Source organism: Phocoena phocoena, chromosome 3, assembly GCF_963924675.1.
Source record: "Phocoena phocoena chromosome 3, mPhoPho1.1, whole genome shotgun sequence".
NCBI classification, from domain to species: Eukaryota; Metazoa; Chordata; class Mammalia; order Artiodactyla; family Phocoenidae; genus Phocoena; species Phocoena phocoena.
Genome location: NC_089221.1, coordinates 72,558,756 through 72,577,559, shown reverse-complemented (window position 1 = coordinate 72,577,559; position 18,804 = coordinate 72,558,756).

Here is an 18,804-nt window from a genome sequence, read left to right as displayed (position 1 = left end):
ACAGGTTTCCAAGCAGAGCTACGGCTGAATCAGAAAAAGCGTGTCTGAGTTGGGCCCAGATACAAGGACTACTCCTCTCAAATTTCTCAGCTTATCTCACAGGAAGAAGGAGTATGGATTCAGCGTAACTCGCCACTTCTCAGAGGTCATCCAACAGGCCATCAAACCACATTTTGTTGAAGTTTCATGAAACTTAGAAGGGGATGTTGGTGGCGGTGGTCTCTGTATTCTTTTTAACTTTGCCATTGGGCCATCTAACAGCTCATATACCCTTTTCAATGAAGCCAGAGATTCCTAGTGGAGAAATAATTAAAACAGCTGGTATTTTCCTGAAGCTGTTTGATGTTTCAACAGCTCCAGTGAGTGGCTGCACAGCAGTGGCGTTCACACTGCTGTTAGCATGGAAAATAAAGAGACTTTGAAAAAGAGTATTTTCCTTATGTTAGGTTGTTCCCAGTTTCTGGACCTGATAGCTAGATGAGTGATTTATTTTTCTTCAACCAGATGTGGATTGAATCGGTAACAGGGTCATCTATTGGATATAGAATAAAATAACTCAGAAAAAAATGTCACCAAATTTCAAACCCACATGTAAATAAATCTAGGGGCCTCTCTCTTCTTGTTCTTGTTTTTCATAGGAAGGATCTAGGTTACATCTGTCAAAATCTGTTAGCTTTTCAGAAAAATAGTTTTCTGTCCTAAATCTTGGATGTGATTTTTAAAAATGCATGTTTTAAATATAAGCATTTTAGGAGTATGCTTCTTGTTTGTCCTGGAAATGACCAAGGCTCAGTAAGTTCAAAACTGTTCAATAATGATGAGAGTGCTCATCTTGAAATCATACTGATAACATTTTAAAGTATGAAATTTTCACATAAAGAAAAGCCATATTTTTAAGACCAGTTGTATTAGTCAGCTTGGGCTGCCATAACAAACAGCATAAATTAGGTGGCTTAAATAGTAGAAATGTACTTCTCACAGTTCTGGAGGCTGGGAAGTCCAAGATCAAGGTGCCCGCTGATTCAGTTCCTGGTGCGAGCTCTCTTCCTGGCTTACATACAGCTACCTTCTCCCTGTGTCCTCACATGGTGGAAGGAGAGAGATATCTGGTATATCTTCTTCATTTATAAAGACATCCATTCTGTGAGATCAGGGCTCCACCCTTTTGACCTCCTTTAACCTCAGTCACCCCCTTAAAGGCCCTATCTCCAGTACAGTCACATGGGGGTTAGTGCTTCAATGTAGGCATTTTGGGAAGGACACAAATCAGCCCACAGCAGTAATTCTGGGTAGGGTGAAACCTTTTTTTTTTTTTTTTTTTTTTTTTTTTATGCGTTACGCGGGCCTCTCACTGTTGTGGCCTCTCCCGTTGCGGAGGACAGGCTCCGGACACGCAGGCTCAGCAGCCATGGCTCACGGGCCCAGCCGCTCCGCGGCATGTGGGATCTTCCCAGACCGGGGCACGAACCCGTGTCCCCTGCATCGGCAGGCGGACTCTCAACCACTGCGCCACCAGGGAAGCCCCGGGTGAAACCTTTTGATGTAAGTAAGCCTTGATTCAAGAAACAGATCATTCACAGGCCACGTCGAAGTAAAAATCTATATAGTTTTGATTTTCTTTTCTGGGGGAAGAGACATAGCTACATAAAAGCGTACCTCCTTCTCTCATACTGCGAATACACTTTAAATTCAAAACAGGTGATATAAAATAGAGTCATTTTAAGAACTTATTTGAACTCCATATTCAGTTTGATTTAGAGAAAGAAAGGGAGGGAGGGAGGGAGATGGAAGAAGGTTGTTGGGGGAGAAAAGAGAAATGTTGAAAAAAGAGGAAAATAAATAAATGGAGACAAAAATGGTCTCAGAGAAGGACAGACACTCAGGAGAGATAATGAGAGACTGTGTAGAAGGGTAGGTGATGGAGGTTCACAGAAGGATGGATCAGTGAGGGGTGAGATTGGAGGATGAGCCTATCACTGTCTAGTACAGGGGTTAGTAGAGGCTCTGGTGTCAAGTGCCTGGGTTCAAAACCTTCACCGTATCACCAGTTATTCACTGTGTGGCCTTGAGCAAATTACTTCATCTCTCTGAACTCAGTTTTATAATTATAATGCTTTCCTCATTATATTACCTGCTGTTCCTGAGGTAAGGATTAAATGAGATAATACTTAGTGCCTAGCAAATAGTAGGAGCTCAGTAAATGTTAACTATTCTCATTAATTGTTTCCCTCTGACATGTGGTCTGTAGCTATTGTTGATAACTCCTTACATGGGGAGCTCATTGAGGTTATTTTGCTCTGTGCCCCTGAATCCGTTCCCCATGCTGGTTATGGATTCTGAGTTATCGTGCATATCACATTATAGCAGGCATCTTGATTTAATGTGGAGTCCCCGTACAATCTCCCCCACCCTGGATTATAGATATTAAAGATGGTATCCTTGATGGCAAGCCTCTTACTGAGGCTCATTGCAGTTGAGGCTCAATAAAGATCTCTTAATGGATAAATGTCACTTGATATATCCATTCATGTATTTAAGAGAATGAGTTGGATTTGAAGTCATTTGAATCTATTTGTGTTAAACATGATTTGGAAAAATTACAAATTTTCTTAATCCTAAATTTCCCCTTTATTAAAGGGATATTCAAGATGTTTGTGGAATCCGATTCACCACGTGAATGAAAGCTCTAAATGTGTTCTTGTTTATCTTCCTTTCTTGCCTTTTTTTTAATACCAAATTCCTGTGTTTGGAGAGAGGCAGTTCCTTTGGGGACTTTATCTTGTGACCAGAAGCAGAAAGTGTATCAGTAACCTGCTTTGAGAAATTTGCAGTTCAGTTTAACAGATGATGCAGCTGGGAAGAGGGTCAGCTAAGACAGATTTGAGAGGTGCCTGTTCCTCAGCCTGGTGTTCCTGGGGCTGCAGTCCTGATTAATGTGGCTCTGCGTGTGTTTTAGAATTTGTGAAAGGTGTATAGGTAAACTGAGGCATGACAAAAAAAAAAAAAAAACAAACAAGCCCTGGTTTTTATTCATGTCATTCCTTCTTTCTGTTCTCATTTTTATTTTTTCATGTTTCCTCTTTCTCTTGGCCTTCTCTTTTCCTGCTTACTGCCACATTTCAAAGAACATGGCCTGTTTGGATTTTAACATTAGTTCTGAGAAGAGACTCGTAACACAGGCCATGGAGAGGAGGTATGCAGAGAAACAGAGCAGCAAAAAGAAAGCAATTCAAGTACGTATGAAACCAAAACTGTGCTTCTGGTTACTTTCTGCCTCTGTTGAGGACTTTTACAGCAGATACTTTGTCGTTTCATTTTACATAGTGATCTCCTTTCTCCTTGACTTTTAAATTCTCTCCCTCTCTCTGCTATTGGTCGTACTCAAGACGGCATACTTATATACTATTACCATGTCTGCATGAATAAATGTACTCCAAACCTGTTGTCTGATATATTACACCAAGAATCTCATCATCAGAATCTTATCTGGGGGGCTGGGAGGATGGCAGGATGGAGGATTTGGGTGATACACTTTGCAAAAGCTATAGGAGGGCAAGGAAAAGAGTTTCGATTATGGAGCACTGTAGTTCCCTTGAGAAGTATTTATCCTCATTATGACTCTTTGCATTCCACACAAAGCTTCAGTTTCTCCCTTTCTGCTTTTCTCATTTTTTCTGAACCACTCTGCTGCTTGGATTGGCCCAACTGAGGATTTCTGGGTTGTAGTTCTAGGCTTGTATACTTCTTGCGAGGAGTGCCTCCCTAGACTGACTTGGCAGCTCTGCAGTCAAGGATGTGGTTGGCACACTTTCTCTCCTGTTAGTATCCTGTTTCAATTAGTGTTGCATGGCAGAGTGAGGGAGTGTCTACAGCCTCGTGGGGGAGTGACAGCAGAAACCTGCGTTTTGTCTGGTGGCCCTACAGGGACTTCTCCATCAGGATTTGAATCTCTGCTGCACAGCTCACTGCATCTCATTCTCTGCTAATTTGCATCTTAAGCGAAGCATCTTACTTTCTAGTCATCCATATTTATGATCTATCACAGTGCATGGGTGACTCCTTTCAGTGCAATCTTCCAGTGCCATTCGTCTGTGTATTCCAAATTAGGGCCACCCTGATAAATAGGCAAATAGTTTAGCAGATTTCAAACAGGGATTAGATAAACAGGCGTAAATAAGAATAAAATAACACTTGTGGCAAAGCCAATTTAGAGAAAAAAAGCATTTTATGTCAACATCTGATCACCTTAAATAACATATTAATAGTAGTCATAAAAAGTGCCTTAATATTTGTATAGCATTTAAAAAATATACCAAGCACTTTCACATGTATTTTTTTATAATGTGTTCCCCTCTCAAAACCTGTGAAATTTGGCAGGATGGGAATGCAGATGATAGAACTATCAAGGAGATAAAAGATGTCAAAAGTTTGAACAGACCTGAAACCCTAACCTTCTGTGTCCTAGTCTTATATGCTTGTCACTATAACATATTGTTTTGATAGAGTAATTTTAGACTGGATAAATGTTTAGAAAATTCTGTTCAATCTAACAATAATTGAACCTCCACATATGGTATTGTGTTTGGTTTCATGTACAAAGATGAATAAGAACTGAACCTTCACATTTCTCCTGCTTACTAATTTCTGCCACTAATATTCATGCTCGGAGATTAGCCTGGGGTTGTATGGTCTGGATATTCAATTTAGCATCATCTCTCTCCAACAGCATTCTGAGATGGAACTAGTTCGCATGCTAGAACTGGGGTTTGTGTTTTCTACTAAACCAAGAAGAACCTGCATCGTAGTACACACTTTCTGTTCTTAGATTAATAGAAACAGCTCTTTGCATATGTTCACGGAAATGAATCCTAGGGAAGCCTGGATGGCAGTTCAGCCATCTTGATGTCCTTTGACAGGTGTGTCAGTATCCACTTAATGCAATAACTTTGTCTTGCCTTTACTAGAAAAGTGTGGCTCTGGTGGGGGAGGAGAGTGTATGTGGGAGAGAGTTTGGAAGGAGGGAGAGAGGTTGAAGAAATCTATGGTTTAGAGTGACCTTAAGAGATACTGTATGATTCCTGATCATCCCTTACTGGAATGTTCTCCCCTACCTTGAAAAATACATTTCTTAACTTGTAGTGACCGTCTGATTTTTTTCCTTTCTTGTTTGGATGTTTGGTCTATAGTTATAACTCTATTTTTAATCCTCAGTTTCTTATTGTTAGCATAAGATATGGCTTTTTCCCTCCTCCTTTTTTCTTACCTTCTCAAAAGCACAAATGACCTAATTGCTAAAACAGATGCCAATGTTTTTTCCGTTCTCATATTTCTTTACCTCAGCATAATAGCAGCCGGAAATTACCAAGCCCTCTTTCTTAAAACTATCCTTTTCTTTAAACTTACAAGTTTCCTATCCTACAAGTTGTTCTTTTCTCCATCTCACCATTCTTATTCCTGCTGTAAGCTCCTAAATGTGGACACTACTAGATTCTGTTCTCTCTATATACTATTTGTATTCTCACTGGATCTTTTATTTATATCCACTGGTTGAATAATCACCTATATGACAGTGATTTACAGATCAGTAGAGCCTACTACATCACTTTAGATAGATGATTCCCAACTTCCTCTGAGATACCCTTATTTATAAAAATAGAACTACCATATGACCCAGCAATTCCACTCCTGGGTATATATCCAAAACAACCAAAAACACTAATTTGAAAAGATGCATACACCCCAGTGTTCATAGTGTTATTATTTACAATTACTAAGATATGGAAGCAACCTAAGTGTCCATCAACAGATGAATAGAATATGCAATGGAATATTACTCAACCATAAAAAAGAACTAAAATTCTGCCATTTGCAGCAACATGGATGGACTTGGAGGGCATTATGCTAAGTTAAATAAGTCAGACAGAGAGACAAATACTGTATGATATTGCTTACATGTGAAATATAAGAAGTACAACAAATGAGTGAATGTGACAAAAAAGCAGACTCACAGATACAGAGAACAAACTAGTCGTTACCAGTGGGGAGAGGGGCAGGACAGGGGTGGGGGAGTGGGAGGCACAAATTATTGGATGTAAGATAGGCTTAAGGATGTGTTGTACGTCATGGGGAATATAGCCAATATTCTATAGTATCTGTAAATGGAAAGTAACCTTTAAAAATTGTATAAAAATTTAAAAATTTAAAACAATTAAAAAAATATTAAGGAAAGAAAAAGAAAATGTTCCCCAAATACCCATATTAAAAGACAAAACCAAAACAACAAAGTAAAAAATGTATTATCTTTTCTGAACGAAACCTTTTCTTGTTCCTCTATTTTCTATCTTGGTTAATGCTATCACAGTTAGAATTGAGACATCTTTGACTCCTCTCTCACACTCCAAATGTATTTGTTTACTAAGACTATTCCAGTTCTTAGGTGTCTCTCAAAATTCTAGTCATCATTCCCATTTTACTCTCCTACTCTGGGTGTTCATCACTTTTCCCTTAGACTATTTCAACAGCTTTCTAACTTTCCCATAGTTTACTTGTAACTTTGTGTGTGGATATGAATTTCTTTTCAAATAGATAGAACTCTTTTAAAAATATATCTTATATTTCCTGTAGTAACCAGGACAGCTCCTTATGCATAGTAGGGAACTCTATAAATATTTGTGAATTGTTTTTTTAAATCATCGTTGAGTTTCATCTGAATTAAGATGGCCTGTGAAAAGGGAACCCTCTTGCACTGTTGGTGGGAATGTAAATTGATACAGTCACTATGGAGAACAGTAGTATGGTGGTTCCTTAAAAAACTAAAAATAGAACTACCCTATGACCCAGCGATCCCACTACTGGGCATATACCCTGAGAAAACCATAATTCAAAAAGAGTCATGTACCACAGTGTTCATTGCAGCTCTATTTACAATAGCCAGGACATGGAAGCAACCTAAGTGTCCATTGACAGATGAATGGATAAAGAAGATGTGGCACATATATACAGTGGAATATTACTCAAGCCATAAAGAGAAACGAAATTGAGTTATTTTTAGTGAGGTGGATGGACCTAGAGTCTGTCATACAGAGTGAAATAAGTCAGAAAGAGAAAAACAAATACCGTATGCTAACACATATATGTGGAATCTAAAAAAAAAGAAAAGAAAAAGGTTCTCATGAACCTAGGGGCAGGACAGGAATAAAGACGCAGACATAGAGAATGTAGAGAATGGACTTCAGGACACGGAAGGGAGAAGGGTAAGCTGGGATGAAGTGAGAGAGTGGCATGGACATACATACACTACCAAATGTAAAATAGATAGCTAGTGGGAAGCAGCCACGTAGCATACGGAGATCAGCTTGGTGCTTTGTGACCACCTAGAGGGGTGGGAGAGGGAGGGTGGGAGGGAGACACAAGAGGGAGGGGATATGGGATATATGTATATGTATAGCTGATTCACTTTGTTATACAGCAGAAACTAACACACCATTGTAAAGCAATTATACTCCAATAAAGATGTTAAAAAAAGAAAAAAAAAAAAGATGGCCTAGAGGCAAGCTGGGATTTTCCAGGAAGAATTCTGATTGAATTCTTTTCTGTCTTCTGTGCTGGAAACCTCCTGGCAGAGAATGCTGCTCTGGCTAGACCTGCTCAGGCTTCTTCAGTGTGGTGGGCAGAGGCTTGCTTCTGGGCATCTCCAATTGATAGTTAGCACTAACTTTTTGGATTGTGCTGTAATATTAGGTAAATATCAAGTTTCATTATGGATATCCTCTACTTCTGTGTGAAATCTTCTTTGATATTTAAATATTTACATATATTACATATTCAAATCAAGTTGCATTGAGTATGTAATGCATGTGGGTATGTGAGATTTAAAGATGCAAACATAATCTACTTTGCACTGAAGTAAAATGTTTCTTGCCACTACTGAGAGAACTTTGAGTATCCATGTGATAATAGGTGGCTGCAGTAAGTTAAGGAACAGTGACTTCTTTTATATGTAGGTCAGTTTCTTAAATGAACATGTGGGGTAAAAATTGCAAAGTCAAAATAACACTAAAATTCCCTTAAGCAGTCATTACCTAGGACATAACCTATTGTTTCATTGAGTCCAAAATATCCACATTTTCATCTCAGTGTTTGAAAAATTGCTCTTTCCTTGGTTGAGAAACAGATGACTAACTTTTGTTTACAGGATACAGTAACCTGAAAATGCATATTGTTAACAGCCAGAATCATACACAGCATGATGGGATGCTCAGATTGTGAGACACATACATGAACTGTGATGACACAGGGGACATGTAGCCACATCTCCCATTTCTAGCACCCTAGTCTACCCTCTGTCCTCATTGAGGGAAAAAGCAAGGAAAATCACCTGCCCTCTTTATTTTTTAAATTGTTGAGTGCATATAATTAATTTTGTATAAGTTAAATGATCTTAGGCTACAACTCCATTGAATATCCAAACATTTATGCATAGAACAAATTTTGGACATCCTGATAATTTTTACATGAAGTAATTAAATGCTATTCACTGCTTGGTTTGTGTTCAGAACACTTCTAACACCTGAAACAACTTTTAATTTTTCATCATTAGCAATGAGTCTTGAAGATGAGATGTAAAATTTAGATTCTCCCCCAAATTAAAGAGATTACATGATCTTTATTATCATTTTTTAAATAAAGAGGGATGTGTTACACCACCCTACCAGGACCTTGGCCACAATAACCGAGACGTATGATATTGTACTTGGGAATTTTTTAGCCTCATCAACTTTGAAAAGGAATAATTACTGAATTTACTTTCATTATACAGCCCAGTTTCTTCTGGAATATTGTCATTTACTATTAAATAATGGGTACATTTTGCTTCAATTTTTTTGAATAAGCTTAAATAATCTTGTAAGACTCCTAAGGAAGCAACATTCTATACTAAGAAATTGCTAATACAACATGAGTTGTAATTATCTAAGTAACTTTTTAAACTGGTCAAATTTTCTTAAAATAAGTGGGTGTAAAGTTCAGCAGGATCAAAGGTAATTAATGTTTTCTAGCAGTAAGTGTGATAAATACTTGCTTGTTAAGTCAATTACATCAAGACAAAACTTGATTGTGAAGTAAGAGTGTACTCTAAGTAAATTACAGGTAGCATTCATGTGACAGATCCACTAATTTGCCACTTGTTATTCCAGCAAGACTTGAAAAATTAGATAGCTGAAGTCACTATGAGGAAGACAGTTTACTGCAGAGGTGCCCCAAGTGAAAACTTTAGACCTAACTTTTGCCTGTTGATTTTTGCCAAGTAGTCACCTGGGGTGTGTTTCGAAACAATCTATGCTCATTCACACCAAAGCAATAATTGTATAGAAAAATTAGAAACAATTACACATTCTGCTTCTTGGTAATATAATGCTATTTGCTTAAGATGTGCAAGTACTTGCTGCAGAGTATCAGTGCTATTGACCTAAAATAAGAGTATAATAGAAAAATCTGTGGAAGAAATAACAGCATTCCCGGTTGAACTGAAATTTAATGAGGACGGTGGAGAGATGTAATTGTGTACTACCTAACTCAACTTTTAATTTAACTGGAATTTGTAATATGTGTTCTAAAGTTATTGGTACATAGCAAAGTAAGTTACAATCTTCTCCCCATTTTGGGGGTTAAAAAAAGAATTGAACCAAAGTTGGAAAAATAAAAACTTTACTACATGGTCCATACTTTTACATTCACATGGTTAGGAATTTTTAAGAAGGAATTCAATTTATTTGAAAGTTAGTTATGGTTTATTTAATAGTATCCAAAGAGAAATATTCACATTATTTATTATTTCACCAATTGTGGGTCCACTTGACACTGTAATATACTCTTGTTTAGCATTCAGATGCCATGTTTTTCCCAGATATGGGTGTTTTCAGCCTTTGACTTTTATTGATAAAGTAGTTGAAAGTGTCTGTGGAAGATGAAAAGTATCTCAGATTACAATTAGTTGGATTTTCTTTTAAGTTTGATATTCTGTCTCAAATAATTAATTTTATATGTGTGTATATATATATATATATATATTTCCCTTGCTATCTTATTAACTTACTTGTTTTTGGTGACTAGGCTTAACTTTTCAAAGTTAACCTCAGTTCCCTTTTCACCTGGGAATTGTTTAGATTCTGTGAAATACTGTAGTAGATTCACAGCATGAGTAGAAAAAATTTCAACACTGAACTTCCCAGAAAAAATTCTAAAATGGTGCGTAGTATTAATGATAAAAACCAAGCACATTTATAGTGGAATGGGTAATGGGAGAATGCTCTCTGTAATGGGAGAATGCTTGGACAGTTCTGGCTTTCAAGTTAGAAACACTCTCTCACAGATACATTTTCTCTTCTGCTTCCATGTATTTCTCTCAAGACCCTCCTTCAAAGTTCCCAGTGACACATAGGTAAGAACCTGAACTAGAACTAGGTAGACCTAGGTTCATGTTCTGACTCTGTCCACTACTTACTAGTCATGAGACTCCTATCAAGATGTTCCACCTCTCTAGCTAAAATGTATTATATGTTGATAATACAAGGGTGATGACAATAGTGCCTATTTTACAGGGTGGTTGTGAAGGTTATAGGAGCTAATGTTTGTAAAACACATAGCACAAAGCTTGGCTCACATAGTAAAAGCATACTAATAATTCTTTCCAGAATTAAAAGCAAGGCTCCTGCTTATCTCAGCTTCATCAATTACCCATTCCACATCTCCCAGTTTGCAAAGAAGGAGGAGAAAAATATATCCTCTACACATTTTCCTTTCGTTTCTCTCCTCAATATCATATTCTTTATCTGAGTCCCAATTTTTCTTTGCCTAATTGATAGTGATAATGTTAAATAACTGAAATGATGATGATGATAAGAGCCACTCACCCACAGATCTGAGCACTTATTATGTTATGTGCCAGGAACTACGTTAAGCGTTTTAGCTGCATAATAATATTTAATCCTCAAAGAATCTTGATCTGAAAAAAATTAAGATGCTTATTTTATAAATGAAACATATATTTAGTGGGTGAATAAGCAATCTTTTACTACTTTTCATGAATAAACTACCAGTATCCCGTACTATGTAATAATGAAATTGGGGGTAGGGTTGTAATTCACATTTTTCTGAGGCCAGTCCCCGAAATCCATTTCTAAATAACAGTAACAACAGTATCAACAGTTAACTTTACTAGGTGCTTGTGGCAGGGATTGTGTTAAAAACCTCACATTGTTATCTCTTAATTCTTGTGCCAATCTCATGAAGTACTACTATCATTCCAATTGTACATAGTAAGGAACTGAGGGTAAATACCTTGCCCAAGTTTATGAGGCTGGTTTGTGGGGGAGCCAGGTTTTGACCCCAGGTGATCTCATTCCACAGTTAACCAGTACGCTGCTCCTTCCCCCAGCACGTGTGATGATACGGATATATAATGGATCGCACACGGGTTGTATATCTTCTTAGCTCTAAGCAAAATTCAACAATTGTCAATAAAATCATTTTTCTGTTTCTTACCTCTGTGCTTTTGCAATCACTGTCTTCTGTGATCAGTGTAATTCTATCCTCTTCTCTGTCAAACCACCCCTCTTTCATTCTTCCCTGCACAATTTGAATCCTGACTCCAGATCGTTTTTCTGGACAGACCAGGAAAAGAATGACATGGCATGTAATTCTCATTACCAATCACCCTTTGACAAAATTCACTAACTTAAGCCTGCATGTTTGTGTGATTTTTGCTTATTTTCTGTATCAGGTGCAGAGTTGCTTCTTTGCCTTATGATTTTTTATAAACCTTGATTCAACAAGGGGTAGGAAATAGGTTACATCTTGGTGTCTCTCTGAAGCATGCTGTATGCCGTGAGAGCTTGGTAAATAGTCTTTGATGATTTTAGAAACCTAAGAGGAGCATAAACAGAAATGGAAACTGCCTTAATGATTTAAACCTGCGTGGGCACAGGTTTATTGTCTGTGTACAATTCCGCATACGAAGTGTTAATTTTGAGATTCCCTCTTACTCTGGAGGCATAGTAGAAATGATTAGGTTGAGAATCATAACCCTGATAATTAGCTCAGAGATTCTGAATCAGGATGTGTGCTGCAAAGAAAGTGATTTTTTGGAGCATTTGGCCCTAAGGGGTTGGATAAGCAGCTGTCTCAGATTTTATACCTGCCAGCATCTGGTTCGGTCAGTAGGTACTAGGAAATGTAACAGAGCTGCAGGGAGTTCTTCTCCGAACTCTGTCTTGACCTCTGGAGAGTAGGACAAGGCCCTGATTCTCTTTTGGGAACAGTTAGAAAAATATAGAATTATTTATATTGTATAACATTTGCAAAGTGCTTCACGGGCATTTTTTAAAGCTCTTACTCTCAACTCTATCTGAAGTGAATTTGTATGTTGTCTCCATTTTATAGAGTTTAGTAAGGTGCAGAAAGATGTAATTTCTTTGCTTGGGTACCCAAATGAGTTAACAGCAGGCCAGAACAAATATTCATATAGTTTTAGGGGCCATTCTGTTTTTTTTCAGTTTCCATGTTATCTTATTTCAAAGGCAAATAAAACCAAGAGGGGAGGAGAGCAGAAAAGGCAAATAGTAGAGTGATGAGGAGCAAAGATTTTAAAAGGGAGATGATTACTTATGTACTTCTCATTTTTTGAATCTCAGTGTGTGTTGGTTCTGTAGTGGTTTAAAAATGTATTCATACTCTGAAGTCTTTGGACTTTGAAATGTCCAAAGAAAACATTACTTTTATATTTCGCAACTCATATAATCTTGCTCACTGATATTTCCCCATTTGATCCCAACTGTGCTATGTAGTGGAGGAAAAAAACCACAAACCTAACCTATAACTTCAAACTTGGAGGGATTATGGTTCTTCAGACTCTGCCAGTTTAATTGATCTTTTGATTAGTTCACAGTCCTCCTCCTTTTCTCCCTTTCCCTTTTCCCAAAGTAGTTCTTGGGTTTAGGAGAAATATTGATCTCAGGGCACTGGGATATAAGAAGTGGGCCCTTGATCTTGTGCTGTTCTTGGCTGCAGGGTATCTGTGTTGCCCTTGGGGGAGGGTCGGCTGTTTCTGCTGAGGTGTGGTTGGTGGATAGTGTATTAGGTGTCCTGTTCTCCTGTTCCTATAGTTCATAACTGGTGTACCTCCTGTTCCTTTTTTTTCATGGCCTAGTTTTCATGAGGAAAACTAGGAGCCCATCCCCATTTCTCGTGGGTCCCACCTCGTTTCCTACTGACTCTAGAGAATGCCTACGGGAGAGCTGGCACTCCCTTTTGCTATCTGCCTTTTCCATGCTGTCAGCATGTTTCCCAACAGATCTCAGCTACCTCTACTTCTACCTCAGGGCACAAGGGAACTTCCAAGTCTCTTCTATTACTACATAGGAGAGAAAGACAGCTTGAAAGTATTAACTTAGGTTCTTTCTCTGCCTATTGCCATCATTCTGCTTTGCTATTCCTAAGTCAATGGTGCTAGTGGAATTGCTGCAAAGCTGTCTCTTCCTAGATTCCCAAATGAGAACTGGGGCAAAGTCTTTTTGCTTTTAGCACCCCCCCCCCCAAGTTTCTAACATGTCTTCTTCCTCCTGGACTTGTACCTAGAGTGCTGAAGTCAGGATGTAAGAGTCTCATTCTGTTCTCTTATCTACTACTTTACACAACTTAAAAACCAGTTCCCCAGTCTGCTTGCTACTTTGTGTTCTGAGAGGAAAAAATTTTGCTGAGGAATCCACACATTGTTGGAAACATTTGTCCTTGGTGTATCCACATGAACAGTAGTCTTACAGTTGGACCCATGGATTTTAGTCCTGATTCTATGACTTTAAGCAACTTATTTAACCTAACATAGCCTTGTTGTCTTTTTCTTTATAATGGAATAATAATTGTATGCTTTACCATTGCTGTGAAAATTAAAATATGGCAAATTTATGAAAACACTCTGGGAGGAAACAACTCTAGTGGGGGTAACGTGCTCACTTATGAACACTTGAGGAAGCTCAGGGAGTAGAGTTTGAGGGTTTAACACCAATGACAGAATTCCCTTTCTTCCTCTCCTCAGGAATTCATGTTTGAATTTGTCCAGGGTTGTTCCTTCATAATTTCTTTCTGTATTTGCATCTATAATTAATTTGTGTTTCTGAATAGGAATCTAGTAATGTTTTTTAAATTTGTAATTTAAAAAACTTAACCCTGTATATCCCCTGATGGACATCAGAAGATAATGCAGAGTTCTAGAACACACAATCTGATAATTATAACACATTGTCAGTGTCATAAAAGAGTTAATGGGGAATATGCTGTAAAAGCTTTGATGGGTTCTCTGTGTGTCTTATAATGGAATCTGTATCCATAAGTATATTTATTTATGTTTACTCATACATAACTATATGTATGAGGTATATAATTCATATATATACATAAAACACATATATATACATATAAAATACAGCAACCAAAATACTCACATATATATACAATTTAGAAAAGCTGGTACACGATGAAAATCCAAGCTCATATGTACCCTAAGTTGTGGGTCTGCTTTCTTAAATGAAGTAGATAAGATGTATATGTAGATTTCTCTTTGGTAAGACCTTATTTTTTTCTATGCCATTAAAGGGTCTTCTCTATACTTACTCTCTCAGTTCTGATTTGGAGGTTTGCCAAAATAAAGTCCCACTAGCCACAAAGAAACAACGTACTTAGCTGATCTCTGTAATACTAGCTTTTGGAGACTTAATTCCCAAACCAAAAGATTTTGCTTAACCTTTTACAGATAGAATCACTTAGTTTGTGTAATGGAGAAGGAGAAATCAAAGAGAAAGACAGTTACAGCTAGATTGCTGTGATGATCTATATGATATAATGCATAAACATTTTTCTTTTTTAATGTTAATATCTATGTCCACAAATCCCTGAAGATTATGCCTTGGTCAAAAGTAATGGCCTTGGAGAAGTACATTTTAAATATTTGTTATGAAATCCTTCTTACTATAAGTATAGAAATCCTATACTTCTGAGTAGACTTATTTTCAATGAATGAAAATGGTCTTAAAAATGAAAATCCTCTAAGACACATAAATACTTACTGGTGTGTCTTTGAAATGAAGCTTTTAACCTGTGCATTAATTTTAGAATTGTATCTAATGGTTTGTGAGAACTAAGATGAAAACAATAAAAAATAATCAATGTGCATTTTGCAAATCTTAAGCAAATTTTATATATATATATATATATATATATACACACATACTGTTGTTAAGGAAAAAATGAAAGATGTCACAGTCATGAACATCAAACTCAGTATTCCTGACATATATCCTCTTGGATATGAAAAAATTCTGCATTATATTCTAAAGTAGGGAATTTGGTTTCAGCCTGAAGACCTTTTTTATACTAGTCTAACAAGGATGTATATTTCTGAGCAGGAAAAGAGCTTCACCTAATTTTGAAAGCATCACGAAAGATACAAAGGCAGCATGATACCTAAAATGAATTACGAGGCTTCAAACTCAGAGTTTCTTTTTGAAATTGAATCCAAAAGAAAGTTACACATTGGCTGCATAATTTTTACCTGGAGGCCTTTAAGATTTGTTGCCTTCCTGAACAAGCACAATTCTAAGATCTATTGAGATCAACAGTAAAAATAAATATCTACTGGGCTTCCCTGGTGGCGCAGTGGTTGAGAGTCCGCCTGCTGATGCAGGGGACACAGGTTCGTGCCCCGGTCCGGGAAGATCCCACATGACATGGAGTGGCTGGACCCGTGAGCCATGGCCGCTGAGCCTGCGCGTCCGGAGCCTGTGCTCTGCAACCGGAGAGGCCACAACAGTGAGAGGCCCGCGTAACACAAAAAAAAAAAAAAAAAAAAAAAAAAAAATCTACTGAGTGTCAGCAGTGAGGAAGATGTTGAAATCTAGTGTGTATTAATATTTAGTTAAAGGGAATTCTTTTTTCATCATGGTAAATTAGGCCTATTTCCTATTACTGAGTGAGAAGTATAGTGGCCTTGTGGGCTGAATTGGGAAAAATGTGTTACATGTATATGTACAACTACCTTTGGGATATCTTACACATTTTACAATCCTTCTTGATTTCTTTTGGGTAGTTATTTTTTTTTTTTTTTTGGTTACCCAAATACTTCCTTGATAATTTGTAAGCCAAAAGATACACAGTTCTTTTATCTGTTACTCTTAAACACTAGCCTGACTTTAAAGCTATGTTTAAAGCTATGTGAAGTACTCAGCTTTATAACAGAATAGTTCTTTTTTTTTTTTTCAAAAAATTTTTAGCGTTTTTATTGGAGTATAATTCTTTAAAATGGTGTGTTAGTTCCTGCTTTATAACAAAGTGAATCAGTTATGCATATACGTATATCCCCAAATCTCTTCCCTCTTGCGTCTCCCTCCCTCCCACCCTTCTAGCTGGTCACAGAGCACGGAGGTGATCTCCCTGTGCTATGCGACTGCTTCCCACTAGCTATCTATTTTACATTAGGTAGTGTATATATGTCCATGCCACTCTCTCATTTCGTCCCAGCTTACCGTTCCCCCTCCCCGTGTCCTCAAGTCCATTCTCTATGTCTGGGTCTTTATTCCTGTTCTGCCCCTAGGTTCTTCATAACCATTTAAAGAAATATTCTGTATATATGTGTTAGCATACAGTATTTGTTTTTCTCTTTCTGACTTACTTCACTCTGTATTAACAGACTCTAGGTCCATCCACCTCACTACAAATAACTCAATTTCATTTCTTTTTATGGCTGAGTAATATTCCATTGTATATATGTGCCACATCTTCTTTATCCATTCATCTGTCGATGGACACTTAGGTTGCTTCCATGTCCTGGCAGTTGTAAATAGAGCTGCACTGAACATTTTGGTACATGACTCTTTGAATTATGGTTTTCTCAGGGTATATGCTCAGTAGTGGGATTGCTGGGTTGTATGGTAGTTCTATTTTTAGTTTTTTAAGGAACCTCCATACTGTTCTCCATAGTGGCTGTATCAATTTGCATTCCCACCAACAATGCAAGAGGGTTCCCTTTTCTCCACACCCTCTCCAGCATTTATTGTTTGTAGAGTTTTTGATCATGGCCATTCTGACCGGTGTGAGATGATATCTCATTGTAGTTTTGATTTGCATTTCTCTAATGATTAATGATGTTGAGCATTCCTTCATGTGTCTGTTGTCAGTCTGTATATCTTCTTTGGAGAAATGTCTATTTAGGTCTTCTGCCCATTTTTGGATTGGGTTGTTTTTTTGATATTGAGCTGCATGAGCTGCTTGTAAATTTTGGAGATTAATCCTTTGTCAGTTACTTCATTTGCAAATATTTTCTCCCATTCTGAGGGTTGTCTTTGCGTCTTTTTTATGGTTTCCTTTGCTGTGCAAAAGCTTTTAAGTTTCATTAGGTCCCATCTGTTTATTTTTATTTCCATTTCTCTGGGAGGTGGGAGGTGGGTCAAAAAGGATCTTGCTGTGATTTATGTCGTAGAGTGTTCTGCGTATGTTCTCCTCTAAGAGTTTGATGGTGTCTGGTCTTACATTTAGGTCTTTAATCCATTTTGAATTTATTTTTGTGTCTGGTGTTAGGGAGTGTTCTAATTTCATTCTTTTACATGTAGCTGTCCAGTTTTCCCAGCACCACTTATTGAAGAGGCTGTCTTTTCTCCACTGTATATTCTTGCCTCCTTTATCAAAGATAAGGTGACCATATGTGCATGGGTTTATCTCTGGGCTTTCTATCCTGTTCCGTTGATCTGTATTTCTGTTTCTGTGTCAGTACCGTACTGTCTTGATTACTGCAGCTTTGTAGTATAGTCTGAAGTCAGGGAGCCTGATTCCTCCAGCTCTGTTTTTCTTTCTCAAGATTGCTTTGTCTGTTCGGGGTCTTTTGTGTTTCCATACAAATTGTGAAACTTTTTGTTCTAGCTCTGTGAAAAATGCCAGTGATAGTTTGATAGGGATTGCATTGAATCTGTAGATTGCTTTGGGTAGTAGACTCATTTTCACACTGTTGATGATTCCATTCCGAGAACATGGTGCATCTCTCCATCTATTTGTATCTTTAATTTCTTTCATCAGTGTCTTATAATTATCTGCATACAGGTCTTTTGTCTCCGTAGGTAGGTTTATTCCAGATATTTTATTCTTTTTGTTGCATTGGTAAATGGGAGTATTTTCTTAATTTCACTTTCAGATTTTTCATCATTAGTGTCTAGGAATGCAAGTGATTTCTGTGTATTAATTTTGTATCCTGCTGCTTTACCAAATTCATTGATTAGCTCTACTAGTTTTCTGGTAGCAGCTTTAGGATTCTCTATGTATAGTATCATGTCATCTGCAAACAGTGACAGCTTTACTTCTTCCTTTCCGATTTGGATTCCTTTTATTTCTTTTTCTTCTCTGATTGCTGTGGCTAAAACTTCCAAAACTATGTTGAATAATAGTGGTGAGAGTGGGCAGCCTTGTGTTGTTCATGATCTTAGTGGAAATGGTTTTAGTTTTTCACCATTGAGGACAGTGTTGGCTGTAGGTTTGCCATATATGGCCTTTATTATGTTGAGGAACGTTCCCTCTATGCCTACTTTCTGCAGGGTTCTTATCATAAATGGGTGTTGAATTTTGTCAAAAGCTTTCTCTGCATCTATTGAGATCATCATATAGTTTTTATTCTTCAGTTTGTTAATATGGTGTATCACATTGATTGGTTTGCGTATATTGAAGAATCCTTGCATTCCTGGAATAAACCCCACTTGATCATGGTGTATGATC